Genomic DNA, 14022 nt, shown 5'->3' with positions numbered 1-14022 from the left:
TGTACCTTTAAGAAAAACTGTTGGAATGCTGCAATCCAGGTGTCAGGAATACAGACATTCACATAGAACAACTGCACCATTTAAGGGCAATTGGTGAAGTATTAGCCTCAGATCCATAAAGAGTTAGTAAGGAAGTAGGATATGCATGCTGTGCCCCAGGTGAATTTTACAGTTTTGCTTTCTTTGTTCCTTTGTCTGATTCCCGCTCTTTTATCTGTATAAATAAGACTGTTTTGGCCTTGCATGGACACTCACATATTCTGAATGTTATTGGCGAAGCGCTGCGCTAATAAACAGAGTGGTCTGACAAATTGTGAGTCTTGATTCTAACTTTGACACAAGTCACTGGAAAAATTAAATTTATCAGTTCACATGCTGTACTGATGAGAAAAAAAAACTTCATAGCTGAGGATACTATTGATAAACCAAGGCCAGGCACCTTGTCAGATAATTAACAGTGTAAATCTGGTGGACTGGATGTACTGTAATGGGGGTATTCCACTTTATTTCTAAGCAATTATCTGAAACCAGACCACATCAGTAAAGACTGAAACTGTTACATCTAAGGCCATCAACAAGCTGTCAAATGGTAATGCATATATTTGATATCTCAGTCCAGTTTTGGGGAAAGTGTCCACATTACAAAAAATACCCAGCCACAACTTTCATTTTTTTACTTTGTGACAGTGTTCTTCTGAAAGCTCCATAAAACCACCTGCTTTAAATGCAAAGAAAAAAGTACTTTTAATTTTCTTTAGCAGACCCCGTAATACATTTAAGTCTTCTTGACATAAGCTGTGCTTTGGATAAAAAGACAATTCAATCATTTGTCCATATTTTCAAAACAGTAAACTGATGAAATGACTAAAAATTCAGCTTCAACATTTGTATTATTAACTTGCAGTTCTTTTGGGACAAGGTTGTAAAGATTTGGATACATGTAGAGTACTCTGTAAAGAAACTACCACAGCCTTATCTGGTGGTGTTTCTAGAACTATTAATTCAACCAAAGTACTAAGTTGGTAAGCAGGATGTACAAAAGTGATTTTATTTTGTTACTTGAATTATAAATTTTCTTTTTTAAATAAACCTGGTTTAAAATGAAATCTGAACTTAATACAAAATGCTCTAAGGCCTAAATTTACAATCTCTTAAAATATTTAAATAAAAAAATATGCTCAATCCATGAGATCATCAAAAAATCTGAGTTAAAGGCAATTTTTCTATAAAAAGGGAAAAACTTTTAACTTTTGTGGCCAAGCTTTATAAATATGGCACAACAGGTCATGTACTGTATTAAGGGATTGTTTTTGATAAAAATAAAATTTAGATGCTATTTTGTATGTTTAATTACATTCCAGTTACCACCCTAATGCAGCTTGATGTTATACTCATACAAAGCACATGGGATCTTTTCAGGAGAAGGCAAATACCCAGCATTTATTGAAAATACAACAGTTAGCATATGCTTTTCAGACACACACACACAGTCCCACCACTTGATGTTTATAGTTACCAGTCTGTTGTAGCTTGAGTCAATCTAATGGCCAGTTAGATTGAGCACGAGTGAGGAGCTGGGCTCTTGTCGGTTGCAATCTGATGCTCCGAGGCTTTACAGGACTTAACCCAGAGTTCGAAACACCCCAGCTTTATAGTTGTAAATTCCCATTTGAGTCCATGCATTTTGCAATGTCATCGTGTAATCATTAGTCCTTAAGTGGTGTTATCATTTGATGGTTATTGTCAGGCTTCCCATCGTTATTTTCTATTTGCTGTCTCGCCTTCGGTGGTGTTTGCCTCACCTCTGAGGTTGTCAGTGCTGCTAACATGTTTAGCATCGGATACAATGGATGTTTTCTGATTGTCTTCTGGTCTTCCAAGTCTCACTTTTTCTTGATCATCTGGACATTTGTGATGGCTTTCAAACCTTATCTTTTCCTGATGCATGCATTCCTCATTCACACAAACAAACAATCTCTTACAGAAACCTTCAAAGGTATACAGACAGCAGTATTGTATATTCAGCAGAATACATTGTAAATCAAGCCTTGCTAAGTCTTATAACTAAAACAATTCACATTGGTTCTTCAGGCCCTCAACATTCTTCTAATCTCCTTAACACAGATACAATACAAGATCCTGTCTCTTACTTAATAAACCATAAAACAAAAATGTATATTTAACTAGAGTGCCTAATTTGTAATACATACAGGAAACCATAGTAGAGATTATAACTCATCCTGAAACAAAAGGGTGACCATAATCAGTCATAAGGATTGTTCTGGTCTGTCATTCCTTTCTGCTATTCAAAAGGGGTGGCTGACAGGATGAACTCAGATTATACATTAATTCTCATGGGACATTATAAAATCCTGCTCCTACATTAACACAAATCATGAGCAAAAAGTACTTCCTGCCAGAGAATAGGTGAGCAGAGCTATGATAGCTGGATGCAGAGTGTTCCCTGTGCAGCTGTCGGGCTGCTGACATTGGATTCCTGCAAATGCAAGGTGCAGAGAAGGCTGTGGTTGCCAACTGTTACTGATGGATTATTTTTTCGCTAATTTCAATGTGTCAAGTAAAATTGACATTTACTAACTATTTAAATCAAATCCTGCCAAGCCTATTTATAAGCCAGCAATTATTTTTGTGATCCATCAAATGATTATTTTGTGTGTAAAACTAAACAGCATTCTTCCAAGACTTTACCAACCTTTTGTGGCTATGCCACTTATGAGTCAGAGAATTACTCAGTGTTCTGGATGTTTGCAATCTGGGACTAGCTCAATATATTAAGTCATGAATCTCACCACATGCTCCTAAATGGAAGGTGACCCAGGTGGATGACTGAACTAAGTATGTGCAAAGAGCTTTGCTGAGGCTATAAAGGGGAGGCAAAGACTCAAAGGCTGACAAATGACAATCCATACTCTAGCCAATTGCCTTTAAAAGGAAATGGGTTTATGTTAATACTTGCCAGCCCTCTGACTTCTAGATCCAGGCTCTCTCATAAATCAGACTGCAGTTATTTTGATATTATTTATCTCTGACCAAGATGAAAAGGAGCACTTTCCTGTAATATTACTTTCACCTGTAATTATGTCACAGAAGCAGGTAGGGTTGTGTCCTTTTTCCCCCCTCACACAAATAAGTTTGGGTTATGGGCTGTCAATTGCCTATTTCATTCAGCATGTGCTAAGTGCTTTTAAAAAGGGATGCTCAACTTGAAGTTATATCTATCTGAAAGTGCTGCTCCTATTACTGTTACAAACAAGATTATTAAAACAGAAGTTAGTGAAAAAAACCTACTTGTTTACTTTGTGCAATTGACAGCACTTTGTATAGTCCGTTAACAAGGCAGAAAGACTGAGGAGATCCCACTATAAATAAGGAGCAAAAAGTATTTCTTTAGTTTGTTTTTTAAATTCCAAAAAAAAGTGAAGTTGATAGTACACCTTTCAGCTTCCTGATTTGAAGGCAAATTTCCTCCTAGGACCATTGTCTGCTACAGATTACACCTGCAAGTGACACTAGTGCAATATTTTTACATGCTTTCTTGCTCTTCCTTCCCCCGTTCCCCCCCTTTTAAAGTTACTTGCTGCCTGCCTGTGAGTAGAACTCCCTGCCAGTCCATGTCTTTTATTTTCTAGTTGTTTGAAGTTCCTATAAAAAGACAACTGTACACTCCATGCCATTATTTAATTACAATAACAAAGGACAAATATTCACATTGATATTAATTATCTATGTTTAACATTCCAATTTAGTAACTGCTTCATAATAGATAGGGCCCTACCAAATTCACGGCCATGAAAAATGTGTCATGGACTGTGAAATCTGGTCTCCCCCCTGCGTGCTTTTATCCTATACTATACAGATTTTACCGGGGATCCAGCAATTCTCAAATTGGGGAGCCTGACCCAAAAATTGCAGGGAGGACTGCAAGGTTATTTGTGGGGGTGGGGGGGAAGGTATCACTTCTGCGCTGCTTTCAGAGGGGCGGCCGGAGAGCAGTGGCTGTTGGCTGGGTACCCAGCTCTGAAGGCAGCACCGTACCAGCAGCAGTGCAGAAGTAAGGGTGGCAATATCATACATACCATGCCACTCTTACTCCTGCGCTACTACCTTCGGAGCTGTGTTGCTGGAGAGTGGTGGCTGCTTACCGAGGGCCCAGCTCTGCAGGCAGCAGCGCAGGAGTAAGGGTAGCATGGTATGGTAATACTATACCATGCCATCCTTACTTCTGCGCTGCTGCTGGCGGGGGGTCTGCCTGCACAGCTAGGCTCCCACTCTCCAGCTGCCCAGCTCAGAAGGCAGCTCTCCCCGCCCCCCTCCTTTTTGGGTCACGACCCCTACAATTACAGCACCTTTAAATTTCAGATTTAAATAGCTGAAATCATAAAATTTATGATTTTTAAATTCCTATGACCATGAAATTGACCAAAATGGACCATGAATTTGGTAGGGCCCTAATAATAGAAGTTTATTTACACAAGGAAGTGAAGGCTCCCCACTGGTTTTAATTTACAGTTCCTGCCTCGCTCTTTTACTAAGGGCTAAGATTTACGCACATCCCAACATGGAAGAAGCTGGGAGTTCAGTCCTTCAAACCAACAGATTGCTTATAATTTACTAGTGGCAAAGGGCACAAAAAGAGGCTCAGTGCTTGCACACTGCTGCCCATTTGCCTGCAAAATCTTAGCATCATGGTTTCTCTGTGAGGGGCTCCTCCAATCACCAAACCACAGCTATCTCCCCAGGAGTGAGCACCAAAGTTTAGACAGGAAATCTACACAAGTTTCTGTAGATATTTGCACTGTTCTGTCTTATGGGCCAGAGGGTGGAGGGCAGGGATATGGCACAGCCAACAGTCACTCTTGGATCTAGATTCCCACAAAACACTATCAGAGGGCCCTACAGGAAGGATAAGCCTTGTTACAGAGGTAGTATTCCTTCCCTTTGATGCCTCTACTGACATAGATTTTGGCTTCTTCAACTTGAGAAAGATACCTCCTTCTAGGCCAGTAGAGCTAGCAATGCAGAAACACAATCCACATTTGAACAACGCTGCATTTTGCCACTGCAATTATGTGATGAACACATGCAAAATTTTGTCTTTATCTGAGATTACATAAAAATCTGTCTAAAAGTAAACATTGTGAAAGAAGGAGAAATTGAACATACCCAGAGTGATATTTGCGTGGGTCTCCGCCATTCTAGCTATTGTAGTTTCCTCCTGTGGCATTATTACTTTTTTCCTTTCTAGGCCCAAAGACCAGTGTTAACTTTTATTCATCTGTGGATCTGATGGTCAGTATAACACAGAATTCAAAAATTCCACACTTGTTATGAGAGCTCAGGCTCTGTCTTGATGGCACACCGGGGATGTTTTGCAACAGAGTTTACTTAGTATGACTAAAAAGGCCTCTTAATGCTTTTAAAGATGCAGGCTAACATAGCTGACCATACAGTATGGTTTCAGACAACACATGCTTTGTCTACACACAAAAGTTGTACTACTTGGCTGTAGTTAAGGTGGTACCACCCGACTGGTGATGATGTAATAATACTCATACAGTCTATGCAGGAAGGAGAATAAGCTATTCTGATATAAAGCATCTTTATACCAGCACAATTATGCCCACACTACATGTACAAATATAACTATATCAGTTAAAGAGTCACATGCCTAACTGACAGTAATACTGATACAGAAACTGTACAGACCAAGACAACTTCAAATACTTTAGCCTGAGTTTAAGGAGCATTCAGGGTCTGTTACACAGCAATAAAACCCCAAAGCACTGAAACTTGGTCTTATCTGCGGAGATAAAAACAGCGGTATAGAAGATGTTCAGACCCAGGCATAAATATCTACACTGATATTTTTAGTCCCACTGGCTGAGTTCTGTAAGCCTGAGTCAGTTGACCAGGGCCAGCTGCAAGTCTTCTACTGCACTGAAGACATATCTTAAAAGAGCTTTTTAGTCACATTAAGCCAACTCAATTGAAATATACCAAACCAACACTTTTTGCATGTCACTGATTTTAAGTGCTACATATTTCTACATCTTTCAGTTTGACCCCAATTAAACACATTCCAGCTCTAAGTACGTATCACTAATTAAGCAAGATCCTACTTAGTGTCAGTGCATTGCCATTTAACCATTTAAGTGTCTGTGCACTTTTTATAAGTTAGGTTAGGTTTAGCTGGAGGTTGGGGTGATGGATGCCTCCTGCAATTTGAAAGTATACTGATAAAAGCCCTACCTTGTCAGGCAAAGTGTGTATTTTTCAATTGTGTTAGCTTAATACAATTGAAAAGCTCTGTTAAACAGAAGCCAACACCTTTGAAGCAGCATTAGCTGGCCATGTTGTAGCCTTGATTCCCCCACCGTGATCCTGGCCCACGTTGGCACTGAGCCATTCCCCCTGTGCAACTTAAGGAGTCTAATGGCCCCTCTGAATGCATCTGGCTATCCACCGCCACAAGGGACATTCCAGCAGCCAGGAAGTTAACTGTACTTTATGTCCCATTTCCCTGACGTGCCTCCAACAGGGGCCAGCACAGAGCCAATAAACCACGGTTTTGCAAACTGAGGGTTGGGATCCCTGAGGGGGTCATGAGATTATTATATAGGGGGAGGGATCGCAAGCTGTCAGCCTCCACTCCAAACCCTGCTTTGCCTCCAGCATTTATAATAATGTTAAATATATATTAAAAAAGTGTTTCTAATTTATAAGGAGGGGGGGGTTTACAAGCAGTGGTTTGTTATGTGAAAGGGGTCACTAGTACAAAAGTTTGAGAACCACTGCAATAAATCATCTTTATACCACCCAAGTGCTCTCTTTTTTGCAAATCCTCAATGATGAGGTTAAGAACATAACATAAGAACAGCCATACTGGTTCAGACCAAAGGTCTATCTAGCCCAGTATCTACTGACAGTGGCCAATGCCAGGTGCCCCAGAGGGACTGAACCTAACAGGTAATGATCAAGTGATCTCTCCTCCATCCATCTCCACCTTCTGACAAACAGAGGCTAGGGACACCATTCCTTACCCATTCCGGCTAATAGCCATTAATGGACTTAACCTCCATGAATTTATCTAGTTCTCTTTTAAACGCTGTTATAGTCCTAGCCTTCACAACCTCCTCAGGTAAGGAGTTCCACAAGTTGACTGTGCGCTGTGCAAAGAAGAAGAACTTCCTTTTATTTGTTTTAAACCTGATGCCCATTAATTTCATTTGGTGGCCCCTAGTTCTTGTTTTATAGGAACAAGTAAATAACTTTTCCTTATTTACTTTCTCCATATCACTCATGATTTTATATACCTCTATCATATCCCCCCTTAGTCTCCTCTTTCGCTGAAAAGTCCTGGCCTCTTTAATCTCTCCTCACATGGGACCCATTCCAAACCCCTAGCAGCAGTAGTGTAGTGGTTCTTAGCCAGAGGTACACAGAGGTCTTCCAGGCAGTACATCAGCTCATCTAGATATTTAACTAGTTTTACAACAGGCTATATAAAAAGCACTGGCAAGGTCGGTACAAACTAAAATTTCATAGACAATGATTTGTTTATACTGCTCTGTATACTATACGCTGAAATGTAAGCACAATATTTATATTCCAATTGATTTATTTTATAATTATATGGTAAAAATGAGAAAGTAAGCAATTTTTCAGTAATAATGTGTTGTGACACTTCTGTATTTTTCTGTTTGATTTTGTACGTTTTTAAATGAGGTGAAACTTGGGGTATACAATACAAATCAGACTCTTGAAAGGGGTACAGTAGTCTGGAAAGGTTGAGAGCCATTGGCGTAGTGGAGAACTAGAGCCACAGAGTTAATACATTAACCACATATATGAACTTAGAAAGTAGCCTATACCACAGTTTTTTTGCTACAATTTGGAAAAGACAATTCTATTCAGTGTGAAACATTACATTCCTGGCATAGAAAGTCTAAAAACAAGCTTTCTCCAGCCAGCACTCAAAGCTTTTTAGGCTTCCATGTTCACCCAACTTCACATAAAAAGCTTTGTGCGCCACCAAAGAAAGCTGGCACATCGGTTGAATCTTTCTCTGTCTGGTGCACAGTTTTAAATGGAAGAGATCTGATTACTTTCCTAGCTCCACAGACAGCTCCTCTTTCCCCACATATACATGTAACATTAAGAAAAGTAAAAATGGTCACAGAAAGCTTTGTTAACTTTGAGTTAAGGTTATTTGAGATTATTTCCTCACAACACAAACACTAAAAAATCAAGAATATCATAAGTTAAGGGAACAGTCCCATCTAACCCAGCAATCTCCAAGCCCCTGCTACCACAATGACACTAAATTCACACTAAGTCTTTCTGGCAATACCATCACCCTCAGCGCACACATCAAGAAAGTGAAAAAGGAAAAAAAAATCCCACCACAGCGCATCACTTATGATATTATGAATGTACATAGACATTTAAGCATAAATTTGTTTATTAGTCTGATTTTACTAAGGTAATAAATTGAATATGTAATCCACTTCGCCTTCTTCCCCCACCTAGTGCAATATGGTATTTTAACAGTATAATTGGTATTACTTTAAATGGTGTGTTCCAAGGCTGTGCACTGTAATGTTATTTTCAAATTGTTTGATGTGCATACACTGACTGCAGTAGTATTCCTGAATTAAAATTCAGCATTTTAAAAAGGGCATTCAGTACAATGGAGTATTGTAGACCGATACTGTATTACATATCACTGCAGCTGTAATTCCTTGCTTTTTAGTGTTTGCATTGCAAGGAAAGATATTTGAGTGACCGGGTGAGTCCACATGGGGGGAAGATGAGGAAGGTGTCTTTTTACCACATAGTAACCAACAAGGAGTAAAATTCTAGAAGACTAGCGATCTGTAGTTTTCACGTGTTTTAGGAAACATCTTTTTTCCTAGCAAAGACAAGGCCTAATTTAACAAAGTTTGTTTGGGAATTCATGCTATTGTAGGTACCTTCCCAACACACAGAAAGACAGTCATTGCTTCAAGTAGCTACACAGATCTTTTCAAACATGTATTAAAAAATGAAACATTCTTAAGCCCACTCAATATGAGTACATATTTCTAGATTAAAAACCCTTAGGCATTATAGATAGCAAGCAACTGGTCACTTAACAAAACCAAGAGAAAATATTAGTTATTGCTTCATATTGTTGATTGTCTCCAGTATTCTAACTGAAAGAAACCTATGATTTGTTTTATAATATATAGAACAATATATCTAATTAGTTTATTAAAGAGAGGATAGTGGCCTTTAATATGGAATTTTAAGAGATTTTTCTCCCTCTGTTTTAGGAATTTGTAGTTAAAGGCTTCCAGTTTAGAAGATTAGAAGCCTGAGATATTGAAATTACAGCGACGAGAGAACCTTCAATCAGCCTATCTGCAAGACTGCACACTTTGATATGATAATTTATTGGTTCAATGCACCTTAATTAAAAATTATTAGTGTGAATACTTGCATTAAGGTAGGAATTTAGGTTTAATTTTAAACATGAAGCAGAGAGAATGTCACACTTCTCCTTGGCCCTCAATGTTTACAAGAAAGAACAATACTAAAACTAAAACTAAAAGATTGATTCAGTCTGCTTAAAAGAATACTGATAAGCAATTTTGTGAGCTGCCAGTTTCACTTTGTGGCTGTTTACACTATGCCAAGGCAGATGCACTTTTGTGCAGGAAAAACAAGATCATTCTCTGTTTAATCCTTCTTCAGCAGAGCCCAATCTAAATCCGACAGTGTTCGTGAGCACCCCCTCATAACAAGTTCCACCCCTATGACTAAACAAAATGAAAAATTACTCTCAGTAGATTGTGACTGTACGTGTTCTCAGCATTAGCGGGTTCCTTTATCTTAGCTCCTCCATGGTGGGAATTGAGTATATAAGTGGCTTCTTGGGATCTTTCTTGGTTAGGAAAAAAATAAGTGGTACTATTCTCCAATATGCAACCCACACATGGCACCGATATAAGATCAACTCACAGTAAACTGCACAGATCTGTGATCCTCTCTCTCTTCTTTCTTATATAATGAAATAATTAATACCAACATTTAAAATCACCAGTAAGCATCGGTAATACCCCACTGAGATCTCTCAAAGCTATTGTTCTAGGCTCTCTGAAGACTCTTATGGGCCTTGTCTTCAACATGTTGTATTCAAGTCTTGGATTACTATCTATCAGCTCATATGTGAAAATACAAACTGCTTTGTCTACACAAAGATTTACATAAACTTAAATTAATCCATTTAAAATAATAGATCTCTGCTTGTTAACCTCAAAAATATGAAGTGAGCTTTAAATTTCACCCGCTTATTTAACTATCCTGAATAATTTTGTGTCATCTGCAAACTTTGCCACTTCACTGTTCACTCATTAATGATCTGAGAAAGGAAGTATGTTGAACAGCACAGGTCCCAGTACAGAATCTTGGGGGATCCTACTATCTACCTCTCTCCATTGTGGAAATGGACCACTTATTCCTACCCTTTGTTTCCTATATTTTAAACCAGTTACTGATCCACAAGAGACCCCTCCCTGTTATCCCACGTTTCCTTAAGAAACAGTTTCCTTAAGAGGCTTTGGTGAGGACCCTTGTCAAAGGCTTTTTGAAAATCCAAATACCCTATATACCTCTACCCCTATATAACGTGACCTGATATAACCGAATTTTGATATAACGCGGTAAAGCAGTGCTCCGGGATGGGGGGGAGCGGAGGGACTGCGCACTCTGGTGGATCAAAGCAAGTTCGATATAACGCGGTTTCACCTATAACGCAGTAATATTTTTTGGCTCTTGAGGACAGCATTATATTGGGGTAGAGGTGTATCAACTGAATCATCCTTATTTATTTCAGCATAAACTTTCGTGGGCTACAGCTCACTTCTTCGGATGCATAGAATGGAACACGCAGACAGAAGATATTTATACACACAGAGAACATGAAAAGGTGGAAGTACACATACCAACTGTAAGAGTCCAATCAATTGAGATGAGCTATCATCAGCAGGAGAAAAAAATCCTTTGAAGTGATTATCGAGATGACCCATAGAAGGTGTGAGGAGAACTTAACACAGGGAAATAGATTCAATCAGTGTAATGACCCAACCATTCCCAGTCTCTGTTTAAACCTAAGTTAACTGTATCTAATTTGCATATTAATTCAAGTTCAGCAGTCTTATCCACATGTTTGCTGACACGCTCAAAATGTTTTAAAGCTTGGTGAGGCATGGCTTCCCTTTACAAAAGCCATGTTGAATCTTCCCCAACATACCATATTTATCTGTGAGTTCAATAATCATGCTTTACTATAGATTCTACCAATTTGCCCAATACAGAAGTTAGGTCCACCAGCTACAGTTGCCAGGATTACCTCTGAAGCCCTCAAAAAAGTAAATCAGCATTACATTAGCTACCATCCAGCCATCTACTACTGAGACTTCTTTCAGAGATACTTTACATACCAGTTAGTAGTTCCGCAATTTCATATTTGAGTTCTTTCAGAACTCCTGGGAGAATACCCTCTAGTCCTGGTGACATTACTTTTTATCAATTTGTTCTGAAACCTCTTCTATTGACACATCAATGTGGGAGAGTACTTCGGATTTGTTGCCCAAGAATAGCTCTGATATGGGTATCTACACCACATCCTCTGCAGCGCAGAGAAGCTAAACATTGGTCTTCAATGACCTTATTTTCCCTTAAGTGCTCATTTAACACCTTGGTCATGTAATGGCCCTACTGTCTGTTTGGCATGCTTCCCGTTTCCGATGTACTTAAAGAATTTCGTTACCATTACTTTTTGCTTCTTTAGTAAGTTGCTGCTCGAATTCTTTCTGGCTCACCTTAGTATACTTTTACACTTTACCTGCCACAGTTTGGCTATGTCTACACTACGCAGTTTTTAGTGACATAGTCCTGTCACTACAGCTGCATTGCTAAAGGGTGCTCAGCGAAGCCACTGTTTGTAAGTTCTCCTGCCGCCAAAACACTTCCACTCCCAACAAGCGGTTTTAAACTAAGACAAGGTCTTGGTGGCTGCAAGGTACCATTCAGTGCCTTACTAGCAAAAGGGTAGACAGAGACTTTTAACACATTATTTTTAAACTAATTAAATGCCATGTTGATAGCTTGTCTCCTTTACAACAGGGTTTGTTCTGGTCTGATTTCAGCTGTAACACAGACAAGACAACTGGGTAGAAAAAATACACATAGATGCACCATGTCTGGCCCTCCTGCAAGCATGATTATTATAACTACAATTCTGAAATACAAGTTTAGGAATTCAAACTAATGCTCGTTTTACTAATTCAATAAAATTCTTTGTACAACAGACCTATCCATAACATTTAAGACTATATATCAATGTTTTTTAGACCTAGAATAGAACTATCTTGAATGGAATAGTTTTGATAATGGCTTTTATTTATTCCTTCTAACAAACACGACTAACAAATTACAAATTCCCTTTGAAATCACATTTAGTTTTCTATGGAACACCCAGCATAGCTAGCAAATTCTCTGTTTAAGGCAGGCAGTTTAGGAAGAATGGAAAGGGAAGGGGTGGGGAAAGGGGAAATTCATCTATAACCAAGAATGTGCCAGTCCTAAAAAGTGTAACATACATTACAGTGAAAAAAAGTTATTTTTAGAATTTTTTTTTCAAAAGTCCTAAAAATGTTGATATTACAAATTAAATAATTTCTTTGGATTTTATCTAAACTTGTTCAGACATTAGTAATTAAACCTAAATATACTTAATGACTCCAGCACAAGTCATGTATTTTCCTCAGAAAACCAAAAATCCCTTTAGCAAAGCAATGCACGGTTCAGCCACAAACTGTCCGTAGATATCTAAAGACTTTCCTCCTTTTTCCCAGGAGTAAAACATCTATTCCACCCACTGAACAAAGTAAATACCTGCAAAACTCAGGATACGCTTTTCAGCAGTCCTGGTACCTCTCATGTCTCTTTTTAAATTGGAGCTTGTATCATCATCCTGTTAGGAAACGCAGATCTGCCCGATCTTGCTTATCTGGGAGTGCAACTATTTGAAGATACTCTCCCAGGTAAAATGAAGGGGCTGATCATGTACTTAATGGCACAGGTAACGTCTCCTTCCAAGGGGCAGCCAATGCGCACGAAAGGCACAGCACGGGCGAGGAGAGGAACGTGGCCAGGTCGCCCACCGGGCGGGTAGGAGACGAGAGGCGCAGGGCTGCTGCCAGGGGGCAGCCCACGCCCTGGGAAAGGCCGAGCTGCGAGAAGTGTCACGAGAGGCGCGCACCCCCCCGCCAGCAGCAACACCTGTCCCGGAAGAGATACGGCTGGAGAGACAGGCCCTGTCAGCCCCTCCCCCACGGATCTCACCTGGCACCAGCCGGGGCCTAACACTGACGGACAATCTCGCCGTGCCCCGCCGCAAAGGCGCCCCCGCCCCAGGCAGATCCATGCCAGGGATCCCGACTGAGCCGCGGGCTGGGACTCCGCGCTGCCCGGCAGAGGGAGCGGCCCCGGGCTCAGCTCCAAAGCGGGAAGGGCCGTGACCAGGAGCGGTCCCGAGAACCCGGCTGCCCACTCACCCGCTGCTCATGGTCCCGCGCTGCCCGCGCCACGCCGAGCCGAGGAGGCGGCGCTGATCCGGGGCAGTCCTAGCGCCGGGGCCCACTCCGCAGAGCCTGCGCCGTTCAAACTGCGGCGCGCTGCATGCCGGGCCGGAGACAGCCGGGGCTGGCCACTGCAGCCTGCCCCTTCCCACCCGGAGGCCTTGGCACCGCGCAACGAAACCGCCTCCCCTGGTGGTGACCGGGGGAACTGCACGCGCACGTCACCCGGCAGCCTCAGCCTCTACCTGCGCACCAGTGCTCTAGTGTAAACCCACATCCCCGCCCGGGGCAGCCCGCAGGAAAAGCAGCATCCCTCCCTCGCCCTGCTGGCTCCAGCCCCCGCTGGTCTCACCCGTCCCCGATTTCACTTCCCCAT

General features: G+C 40.7%; 1 protein-coding gene across 4 annotated transcripts in view; it reads right to left on the bottom strand.

Annotated features, from left to right (window-relative positions):
• The window catches only part of KATNBL1 (katanin regulatory subunit B1 like 1), a 47013-nt gene extending 33230 nt beyond the window's left edge, over positions 1 to 13783 (bottom strand). For 2 of the 4 annotated variants that reach the window (XM_050954867.1, XM_050954866.1), the window contains exon 1: positions 13623 to 13781. The gene's annotated coding sequence lies outside the window, so the exon portion shown is untranslated. Of the gene's footprint in view, positions 1 to 13622 lie in introns of all 4 variants that reach the window. The other 2 variants (XM_050954865.1, XM_050954868.1) reach the window with 2 other exon arrangements.
• Positions 13784 to 14022: the final 239 nt, after the last annotated feature.

This window comes from Gopherus flavomarginatus, chromosome 5 (genome assembly GCF_025201925.1).
Source record: "Gopherus flavomarginatus isolate rGopFla2 chromosome 5, rGopFla2.mat.asm, whole genome shotgun sequence".
NCBI classification, from domain to species: Eukaryota; Metazoa; Chordata; order Testudines; family Testudinidae; genus Gopherus; species Gopherus flavomarginatus.
The sequence above is the reverse complement of the archived record's forward strand: the minus strand, read 5'-3'. Positions and strand labels throughout refer to the sequence as shown.